Source organism: Indicator indicator, chromosome 34 (genome assembly GCF_027791375.1).
Source record: "Indicator indicator isolate 239-I01 chromosome 34, UM_Iind_1.1, whole genome shotgun sequence".
Taxonomy (NCBI): Eukaryota; Metazoa; Chordata; class Aves; order Piciformes; family Indicatoridae; genus Indicator; species Indicator indicator.
The window spans coordinates 158259-169095 of record NC_072043.1 but is presented as its reverse complement, the minus strand read 5'-3'; positions in this window follow the sequence as shown (position 1 = coordinate 169095).

Genomic DNA, 10837 nt, shown 5'->3' with positions numbered 1-10837 from the left:
CCCATTGTCTGAGTAATCCATAGTGTGGTGGCTGGGCTGGTGTCAGTATCCACTGCTGCTTCCCAGGGAAGATGGGTCCTGCAGTTTTCCTGGCAGAGGGTTTTCCTCCTGCATTCGAGGTCTCTTGACAGTCATCCTGAGGTCTTTCTCTGACCCCTAGATGGGATCCTCGGACTCCCTCTACCCCTCACTGAAGTGGCAGCTGTTAGGAGCTTTCTCGCCAGGGTCTGTCGTGTTTGTCCTGTTCAATTGCAATGCAGCAGCAGTGGCACCAGCCGCCGCCTTCCTCCCCACGCTGGGCTTGAAGCACTGCAGGCTCTCGGCAAATGCTGTCTGCGGACATCTGCTGCCTCCTCCCCCACCGCCTCCTGGCAAGCAGCAGCAGCTTCCCAGCAAACAGCCTGCGTTTTGCATCACCTCCCGCACGCCCGACCAAGGCTCCGTTCTGCTCTTACAGGCTCCTTCGCAGGACCTTGAAATGGTGGTTTCCCTCGTGCTGGCTTGGCTCCAAGCAGCCTTGTGTTGCCCAAGAGTGTAGCTGAAAAAATCTGGGTGACTGATGGAGGGGAAGGGCTTGTTAAAGGTGATGCTTACCGAGTTCTGGCTCGTGATTCAAACAGGCAACCCCCTCCTTGGGAGATCTCTGTCCAGTGCCTGGGGCCTGAGGCAGGTACAGAGTCTGGGGCAAAAAGCTCAGAGCAGTTTGACTGGACCAGATGTGGCAAGGCCAGCTGTGAGCTTCAGCCCTGGTGCCAGGGCTGGATCCTTTGGTCTGGTGTCTAGCTTGGTTCTGTCCTGCACAGCTGTGGGGTCAAAGTTTGCTATCCCAGGTATCATCTGGCCCCTTCAGGGAGGAAGGGAGGTTTATTTCTTTCCTCTGTGGCTGAATTATGGGATGATGCCCTATTTGGGTGCTGAGGGTAGCAGGGATGTAGATTTCTGTCTCCTAAGAATAACCTCCAGGCTTGGTAGTCCTGCCGTTTTAGCACCCTGCAAAATGGCATTTCTGTGGCTTCAGCCTCTTGGCGCTGCTTCACCAGGTTCCTGTCTGTGGGTGTGTTTGGCACCAGAAAGTGTGTCAGTAGCCAGAGAAGAGATCTTGACCTCAAGCCCAGCTGATTGCCCAACATGACAGTCACAGAGATGCCCTGGCTGCAGCAGCCTTCTTCTAGCCTGGAGGCTTCTCTGGAGATGAAAGTGAAGAAGCTGGGAGGGAAGGAGCAGATAGTTTTAGTGAAGGGGGCATGAGTGGCATAGCAAACTGTGTTCTCCTGAAACTGGTGTAGCGGTAGATGGGAGCACAAAGGCAGTGCTAGGGCTGTGATCTCAGGGCCAGGGAAAGCCCAGAAGGGGAGGGGTCAGGTATGTGGATTAGTCAGAAGAGATGGTGGAGGATGAAAGAGGTCTACAGGTATGACTAAAGGCAGGTTTGGAAGAAGGAGCTGGAGGGATTGCAGGTGGGACATGAAAACCAGAGATTGGAACAGTAGAGTAAGTGAAGCTGGTGGGGAAATATGGCAGTTTGTACCTGGAACAGAAAGATGCAAGCACGATTCAAAGAGATTTAGACAAGAAGGCACAAGTCTATATTTGCAGGGAGAGGGATCATCTTCTTCACTGTGACTGGCTTTGAAGTGAAGGGGCGCAGAGGAACCACCAGATTTCCCTTGCCAGCTTGGAGGAAATGTGGTGTTGTGGAGGAGCATCGCTTAACACATGGTTTGTGGACAGTAGGTTCTCCCCCATGTTTGTCAGTAAGACTGTGGTCTATGCCCATGCCAGGCACTGAAGAAGTACCAGTGGGGCAGTTGCTGGAGAAGCTGGCAAAATTGTCTGAGTGCCTGTGAAGGATGTGGTATAGATATGAAAGTTGCGGGGCCAGGCTAGGGCAGGGTGTCTGGTTGACAGTGAGGCTGGGGGCTGCACAGGGAACAGGGCCAAGGTTCTGTGGTGTCACCAGCCAAAGGGCCCTGGCACGCACATTTGCATGATTTTGGACACCAGTCTGTGGCTACCGTGACCAGTGCTGCTGTGTGGAGGGGAAAAGCCTAGAGCAGATCTGGCAGCCAGACCCGAGTCAAGTGCCCAGGTCTCCTGTTCACCTGGGCAGTAACCAGAGACCCCTCCTCCTCATCAGTACCGTGCTGAGTACAAAGGAGATGAAGTGGTGGAAAGATGGGGCATACATCTGAGGAAGATGAGAGATGCCACTGAGAAACAGAACAGAGCTGCCTTCCTCTTTGTGTGCTGGCAGATACTTGGTGGGATGGGGGTGGCAGGGCTGGGCTGCTGGCCAGAAGTGCTCTCATATCCCTAGGAGAGGAAGCTGAAATGCTGCAGGAAGCTGTGCTCTTGTCTGCACAGGTGACCCAGAGCCTCTGCCTCACATGGGTGAGACAGCAAAGCACATCAGTCCTTTGAGCTGAGAATGGGTGCCAGGAGTCAGTCAGGACCTTGCCCACAGGAGCATGATCTCCCAAGGGTTAGTGCTTTTAGTTGTGACTTAATGTCTGCAGGCTTCTTGAAGGGCAGTGGCTGGTGGAGACAGGTGTATGGGCTGCAGGGACTGGTGTTGGTCTTGAGGAGAGCAAGACCTGGCTCTTCTCCCTCCTACAGTGGTGCTGTGTTTGTTCCTGTGAGCTGCCTTTCCCTCAATGCTGAGACTAGTGCCAGGCTTTACCCTGGGCACTTGGCTGTTACTCTGCTAGACTCTTGTTTTCTCCTGCTAGGAATCTGATTCCTGGGCCTAGCGCGCCAGCAAGGCTTAGTGGCCAGTGAGCTAGAAAGCAGGCTGAGCTGAGTCCAAGCCCTGGGCAACCATGAGGCATCAGCTGGTGTTTTGAGGAGGCAAACTGCCTCCCCAGTGCAGCTGCACTGCCCCTGTCCCCAACAGGTCTGCAGCAGCCATCCTTCCCACTGTCCTCTTTTCAAGCCAGGAAAGCCAGAGATTGTGCTGTGAAGGGTTAATGGAGCTCCAGCCGCTGTTCTGGCAGCCTGGCCCTGCTGCAGAGTGGTGTTTAGCAGCTTGCTCCAGTTGGCATCTGTCCCAGAATGCTTTGGAAAAGCACTGACCTCTGACCCCCAGTACAAACTAAGCCCAGCACGTGGGAGGGAGAAATTACTCCCAGACCTTCAGGCTCCAGGGTTTACAAGCTGCCTGCAATAAAGCAGCCATTTTTTCCGACAGTTACTAAATCTCCTCTTTTAGCTCCTCTGCAAACCCCTGCCCCCAGCCCTGTGTCGTCTTGCTCCTTCTGCTCAAATGAGAAACATCTTTGAAGGTGAGGCCAGCCTGTTCCCTGAAGCTTTAGGCTGGGGAGAGCTTAAGCCACCGTCTGCTAGCAGCGCCCTTCACTCTGCAGCGACGGGTCCCATCCAGCTTGGCAGCTGTCCTTACATCCGTCTGTCTGCCTGCATCCTGCGTCAAACCACGCTGGCAGCAACAGGCTCCCCGGCTGCTTCGCTGCAGTGATCCTTGTCGGGGGGGGGGGCGCAGGGGGTCCAGCACCTTCTCCCTGCTCCTGCGGGGTGCACATCTTCACCTTTTCTGAGCCCTCACAAGGTTGGCTGGACTAGATAATGCCTTGTCCATGGCAGCCAGCATTTCAGTATTGTCTTAGTGCCTGTGCTGGGGACTAGGAGCCAAAGGGCAAGGGTTTTCTTCTTGGCTTTGCTGATGGCTGGGAGCAGCTTTGGGCAAGGCCTTGGTTTTTCTGCTACCTCAAAATGGGCTTAAGAGCCATGGGATTTGCACTTACCTGTTGTCAGCTCCTTAGGTAACTTATTCTGTCTGCGCCTCCCACAGTGAGCAAGGGATTAATCTCCAGGGAGGCTGGCCAGTTTCTATGGGAGATGACTGCGTGGGAGGCTCACGAGGCTTCACCAGCGAGTGTTTGTAATGCCTGCTGCAGCACGAAGTGCCAAGTGCTGCTTTTTCGTGTACGATTTCATGACCGTCCAGTTGTGTGGCAGCGCCGAGTCTGTGTGGGGTGGTGAGCTTGGTGTGTCTGGTGCCATGTTCAGCATGCCAGCATGCTGTGTTGCTGCAGAGGGTGTGGGGAGCACGTGTTCGTGTTTGTACAGCACTTTGGGAACAGAAAGTGCTCATTACGAGTGGCTACTGTGCCTTGGGCACTGTGGGGTCCAGACAAATAAAATGGAAGCTGGTATTTCAAAACAGCCTCTTCCCTGCTCCTCCCACCTGTGCACATTCCTCTAGCTGGGAACGGGGTGGAGCTGCTCTCAGCACACCAGCCCTACCCCAGGACCCAAGTGCAGTGGTAGGCAGCCCATTGCACAGCTCTTTTCCCAGCAGATGCAGGACACTGATGCAGCAGATTGCCCTGCTGTTGATTGTGCCACTTGGTGGGTAAATGGCACCTGTCAGGGACCCAGTCCTCAAAGGGGCTGCAGGCAACCAGCTCTGGCAGCAGCCCTGGCTCTTTAGGGTTTCACTCTGCTTCTTTGCAGACCCAGTGGTTTGTCAGGAGCGGTGCTGTGGCAGGAGTCCCACGTTGTGTGTGGCACTGGCAACACATCAGCAGCAGACCTGTGCTGTGCTTTGCTCTGCATCAAGCCCTTGGGCGCAATATGGCAGGGAAGCCATTTTCCTAAACACATCTTGGGCCAGTCTAGAATCTGCTTGACACGCAACAAAAAAGCACATGCATTCAAATCCCCTTCTTTCCCCTCTCTGAGAGCTTGGTTTTGTTTTTAAATCTATATGGCAGGCGACCAAACTGGCTGAGTCAGTCAGCTGGCTGGCCACCAGAAGTAAAAATGCTGTTTTGTCCCTTCCCTCGTTTCTCTTCCCCCCTGCTACCAAGCCTCCCCTCACTACTCCCCCTGATTTCTTTTTCTCCTTCACTTAGCGACAGTTTCATGTATTGTCAACAAACCTCTTTCTGCCTCCTTTCTCTCAGTGCTGGGACAAGTGGAAATTCGGACTTGGTCTAGAGGGGAAGGTGCAGGATGACAGCCTGCTTTTGCCTTCTCGCATCGGCTTGCAGTGATGCTGCCTGGGAGGATGGAGAGCTGCCCACTGCACCCAGGCCTTTGCTGGCTGATGGCAGCACCCACTGTTTGAGGGCAGGGAAGGAGAGCGAAGTGTCTTGCCCAAGGCCATGCATGCTCAGCTGAGTAGTGAGTCCTCCTCAGCCACTGGCACTGTGGAGCTGTGTTGGCTGTGGGCTGGCTTTAAGGGGGAAGGAGGAGGTGAGGTGAAGCTCTGTTCATGAGTGTTTACAAATGCTTCCTGCTGCCGTGGCATGGGCGTAGCTGCCTGAAACACATCCTGGAGTTGGCTCTTCCACTGAGAAGATGGCAGCCAAAGACCATCCTGTGTGAGTGGCCTGACATCTTGTAGAGAGGTGGCCAGACACTGCGTTGTCAAGGTGGGAGCAGGGTTGTCTAGCCTCCACCAGCAGACTGTGTGGGCACCTGACCAGGTTTCAAACGCCTCATGATGTTGGGCTGCCTTTTGGTTCATGTATCCTGGGCACAGGGGTTCAGGCATCTCCGGATGCCGTCAGGGCAGAGTCGTACAGAGTTGTGTGCTTCCACTGTGCTGGAGGTGATTGCTGGCAAGCACTGATCTTGCTCCATGCAGCTGGGGGGTTGCACAGCTTTTTCCCTGCCTGCTACACCAAGTGCTAGGGTGAAATGGGTGCACCGAAGTACTGGGACTCGAATGTGGACATGAAAGGTTTGAGAGATCCTGCTTGCCGCTGGCAGCATTCTAGGGCCTAAACTTTGGTCTGTTAATTCCCAAGAGCAGCATGGGAGCTTTGTTTGCCCCATGGATTTCACTAAAGCTACAAGTCTGTCCTACCTCATGTTCCCACCACGTGTATCCCTGCACCCAGACATAGCTGAGCTCTTGCAGAAGCAGGGTGCATGCACAATGGGTGGTTTTATGCCCCACGGCCTGTGGTTTGGTCACCAACATATTTACTCCCTATGCATACAACTTTAGTAGCCCATCTGTGGGCAGCCTTGTGACTTGCTCCCAGAGTAGGAGGGAAGTTGGCACCTTAGAGTAGTGGTGAGGCAGGTGTGATCCAAGTACTGCCAACTCAGTTTGTTGCTTGTGGCCCCAGGTCATGGGGTCTCACTGTGTGGCCTGTTCTCAGGGGGTCACAGAGCCTGTGACACCTCACAGGAGAGAATCTTAATGAACAAATGAAGGAGGCTCCTCAGGCAAGAGTAGTTTTAAGATGCAAATTGGTTTCAGAGACAGATTTTCTTAATTTATATGTTGATTTTTGCTGTTTCAAATGCCCAAGTCACAGCAAGTGCTCCAGCCTGACTCTGGCTTCTGTGTGCTTCTGCAAGAGGGCTGCATGAGAAGAAGCAGCCGGTTGGCTGCTGTGAGCAGTGTGACTATCTGAGGATACCTGCACTGGTCTTGAACTATTTAGCTGCTTCCTCCATCCTAGATCACTGCTCAGTGGCAAGTCATGCTTCCAAGGCAGCACTAGCAGGGAAGTGGAGAAACTGATTTGCTGGGTTTTATTTCAGCAGGATGTGATGGGCTAAGAAATGTAAAAGGCAAAATCAATCCTCTAGAATATTTTGCTTTGTTGAAATGAAGGCAACTTCAAGGTGCACAAGGAAGCTTGAGAACACAGTGGGAAAGGGTGGTACCAGCGAGCTGCTGGTAAGGCTGAGCCTCTTTGCCACATGGCACATGGGCAATGCTGACATGAGGGCGATGATAGCTATCTCAGTCCCTAAAAGATGTCTTTTTGCACATGTAGTTGTGCCCCCTCCTCTTCTCTGATGGTTGATGGCCCTGCCTGTGCTGCGCAGCTGGAAGCAGCTATGAAAATACTGCAGTGTGCTCACATCTGCAGTTCATGATAGCAGGACAGAAGTGATGAGGAAAAGTGAGAAGTACTGCTGGGATCTGGTTTTGTTGTTGGCAGAGATCACTGGGGCTGGGAGCGAGCAGAGGACAATGGGTGCTGCACATATGTTGGGCACTAGGGGAAGGAGCTTTGAGGTCAGAAGGTGACTGCTGGAACTGCATCTCCTGTGTTTGTTTCTGTTCTCAGCCTATCCTTGCTTCCCTTCCTTGTCTCTTAAGAGCTTGTGCCCTTAGGGTTGAGGACATGTGGGAAGAGGAGAGCTCTGTATCAATACCTGAATGTCTCTCTAGTGGAATAACAGTGCCTGATGTGACCACACTTTTCCCTTAAACTTATTTGCAGTCATTCACTCAGCAAATGTCTGGGACAGGAGAAGAGCAAGAACAGTTTGAAAGAGAATATAGTAACTCAGAGTGACCTGCAGTTTGCTGGCACCCATGTCTGGGTGCCAAATGTGGAGCCCACCAGGGGCCTGAGCTGGCCTGGGAGCTATTTGTTTGCAGTGCTTTTGGAATTTGTCTCTTTTAATGGGTACTTTCTTCAACCTGGTGCTTACCAGTTTATGTTTGTTTTCTCTAGAGAGAAGAAAACAAGACTTGTCAGTTCCATGTTGTCCTGGTCAGTGTCTTATTTTGGTTCTCAGGCCCTTGCCTGGTTGGATTGCAAACTTGCGGAGATCTTGAAATCCCTTTGCTCTGAGAGAAAGAAGTGTGTGTGTAAATAATCCTGAAATAGATCTGCTGTTTAAATCCTTTCCTCCTCATGATCTGAAACCTCTGACAAACATGCCTGGCCTTCATCCTGCCATTTACACACTTGCTGTGCTATACTTCTATCAAAATGCCAGTGCTGCTTTACAACTGTTTGTGGTTTTTCTCTACCCAACAACATGGTTTTTAATGTTGGGGGAATGGAAGAGGAAAGCATCCCAGAGGGACTACTTAACTTCCACACCTGCTTACATTCTGGTCCCCAGGCAGGTGACTGGAGTTTGGCCAAGTCTGTTTCCAACATCATCCCCAGGAACGTGTTGGGATCTGAACCATGGACAAACTTTTAAAAAAACTCCTGAATCAGATCAATACCTGGATTGATGTTTCCTGGATTTGGGAACTGATGGTTCATGTCCCATTTTGCCTTCTGAGTGTGAAGGTAATCATTGTCTCTTGGACTTGCCCATGTGGGGTGAGGCTGTTAAGCTTGGCAGTTGGAAGGGTGAATGAACCTACTAATGTCTTTCATTTTTGTGAAAACCTATGAGAGACTTGGAGCCCACTCTGCTCCAGGAGAAAGCTGTTGTGTCTGCAGTAGGAGCCTTGCCCTGGCTTTCTCTGTGGAGCCCTTGAGGAAATCCTGCAGGCCTCAGCTGAAGGTGAGCAGGGTGGTGTGCCCCCAGCCTCACGCAGAACAGGCTTTACTTGCTTTCACAGCGAGGTTCTGATGCCTGGAGGTAGAGTTGCTGAGCCAACAGTTGAACAAGAGAGCTGGCATCCTCCCTTCCCTGCTGTGCTGTAGGGCAGGCTGGCTGTCTGGATTGCAATGCCAGGGCCAGGGGACAAGTGGGACCTTACAGGACAACCTGGTCCAGGATGAAGTCAAGCAGGGCCAAGCTGCAGTGAGAGGTGTGCCTGGCCATGTTCTACAAGGGAAGAGGGTATGGCAGGACTGCCATTGCACCCACTGGCAGAGAGGCTTCCACTTTCTCTCACACCCACATGCCTGTGCAGGTGCACGCATGCGTACATGTGCAGGTTGGCACCAGCGTGAACGTGCCTGCACAAGCTCACAGGGAGCTGCAGCCGGCGCACCCACACCGACACGGGTGCAGCCAGCGCCGTGCTGGTGCCTGCTCTGCAGCAGCAGCTGGCACAGTTGTGTGGCACAGCTCTGGGCCCCTGCTGGCACAGGCAAGGCAGCGAAGCCATGCTGCTGGGCTATTTTTGGGAGCACTCCTAAGAATTGTGAGTGTGTTTCAGATGTTAGAGTCTTAGATGGGGGAATGCTAGAACAGATGGCTGGAGGGTTCAGAGCACCAGCCCTGCTGAGAACAGATATTTATAGGCAGTTTTAACTCTCGTGTGGTCTCTGGAGCCACTTTTAAAGGAGCAGCATCTGAAGGGAACATTATGGAGCTGCACGGTGACCTCTGAGGGTGTGCTGTCCAATCTGGTTTCTGTGAGCTGATTATCAGCGTAGTCTGGAAATCTTGTTTATGCTCTACCTCTTTTTCAAGTGCAGGGATGCAGCTTTCCCTAGACCACAGGGACTGCTTTTCTCTAAGCCTCTGTGAAACTGGGCCGGTCGTGCTTATTGCTTGCTGTCCAAGCTGGGACAGTGGGTACTGTGGCTGCCCTGTGCTTGCGTGACCAGCAAAATAAGGACAAAGATTGTTTTGTCCCTCTTGCCCTCATTTTTTCTTTTTTTTTTTTCTTTTTTTCTTTTTTGCCCCTGCCCTTCTTCTTGCCAGAGGTTACCCAGATTCTTCCTTTTCCTTGTTGGAAGGAGAGATTGTGCTTTCTTTCAGGCTTGCTGTCTTACAGAAAGAGACAGATTAAACCTCCCCTTTCAGATTCATGAGGTTTTTTCACCTGCCCTTCACTTGGGTCCTCTTGCTCAGGTATTTAGGGAAGAGCAAAATCCATTTGCAAGCTGTACTGGTTTGCTGAATAGAGCTAGCTGCAAAGTTTATATTGATGTATCTGTTTGTAGCTGTTTCTTGAGAACAGCTGGCCTCCTATATGGGACCTGAAGTTGTGTTTTATTTAACTTCTATGTCTGTTTTGAAATGGGCTTAACAAAGCTGAGTAACAGCAGCAGGAGAAAGCAGTCTAGGGGCAAGGAAGAAAGTGATTCCCTCAGGTGGGAAACATAAGAAAATGACAGAATAGATACCTGAGACTTGCACGGGAGAGCATTCCAGCTCTGCAAGCACAAATCAGGGTACAGACCTGGGGAGCTGTGTGAATGTGCTCAAGCTGTTTGTCAGCCTGGCTGTGGCAAAACTAGGGAGCAGTGCTGGTCCTGAGCTAGTGCGGGACACCAGGAGACTGGATGAAAAAGAAAGGGAGATGGGGACTGCTGGCAGAGCTGGTGCTGCCAGATCGTTGAAATGTGCCGGCTTATGTTTGTGCTCCTGAAAATGGGGATTTAGTCTGGTTGTGAAATGAGGGAAGAAGCTACAGTCTCAAATGGGAAGGGACACATTTCCCGTGTGTACAGGCAGTCAGTCCTGTAAGGTTTGAGTTTCAGTGGCTGTGCACAACTGCACACACGACATGCACTTGAGCTGCATCTTCCCCCTATTTGGGCTTGGACTAATCCAGGTGTTTGGAGCTGTGCTCTGCAGCATTGCCTGTGGGCTCATGCCCAGCACATGGGTCCTGGGAAGGCAGTGCCCAGGACACAGAGCTGGTTTTTACTTCTCTCTGTACTGCAGCGTTCCTGTGGGCCAACCATAGCAGCTTCTGGTGCAGGAAGCAGCATACAGTGGCTGTAAGTTGGGCATATTCCCGAGGCAGGTTACTGGCCAAGCGTTTCACACAGATGTTCAGTGTACACTGCAGTGAGCCAAGTTTGTTGTGTACAGTGATCCTACACCCAAGAGTGCTGGTCTTGCCTTTGGTGCAGGGTTTCCCAGCAGTGCTGTTGTGTTGGGGGTCAGTCCTGTGTCTTGGAGGTGTGAAGCATCCCCAGTCGTCTTTGCACTGATGTGCTGGGGTGAGGAGATGAATATCTGTAGAAGTTGGGAGTATGTTTGAGCTGCTTGCTCCCTTCCTTATTCAGACTATGGAGACTTGGAAAGCAGTCACTGTTGTCCTCTTTACACACAGTTCTGTTCTCACTGCTCACATGTGTGTCAAGTTGCCCATATGTGTGTCAAGTTGAGGAGTTCTTAGCTTTCCCAGAAGCTCTTGGTCCCAGGTCAGTACTTGCCCCCACCACTGAAATGTGACTTTGAAGTGACAAAG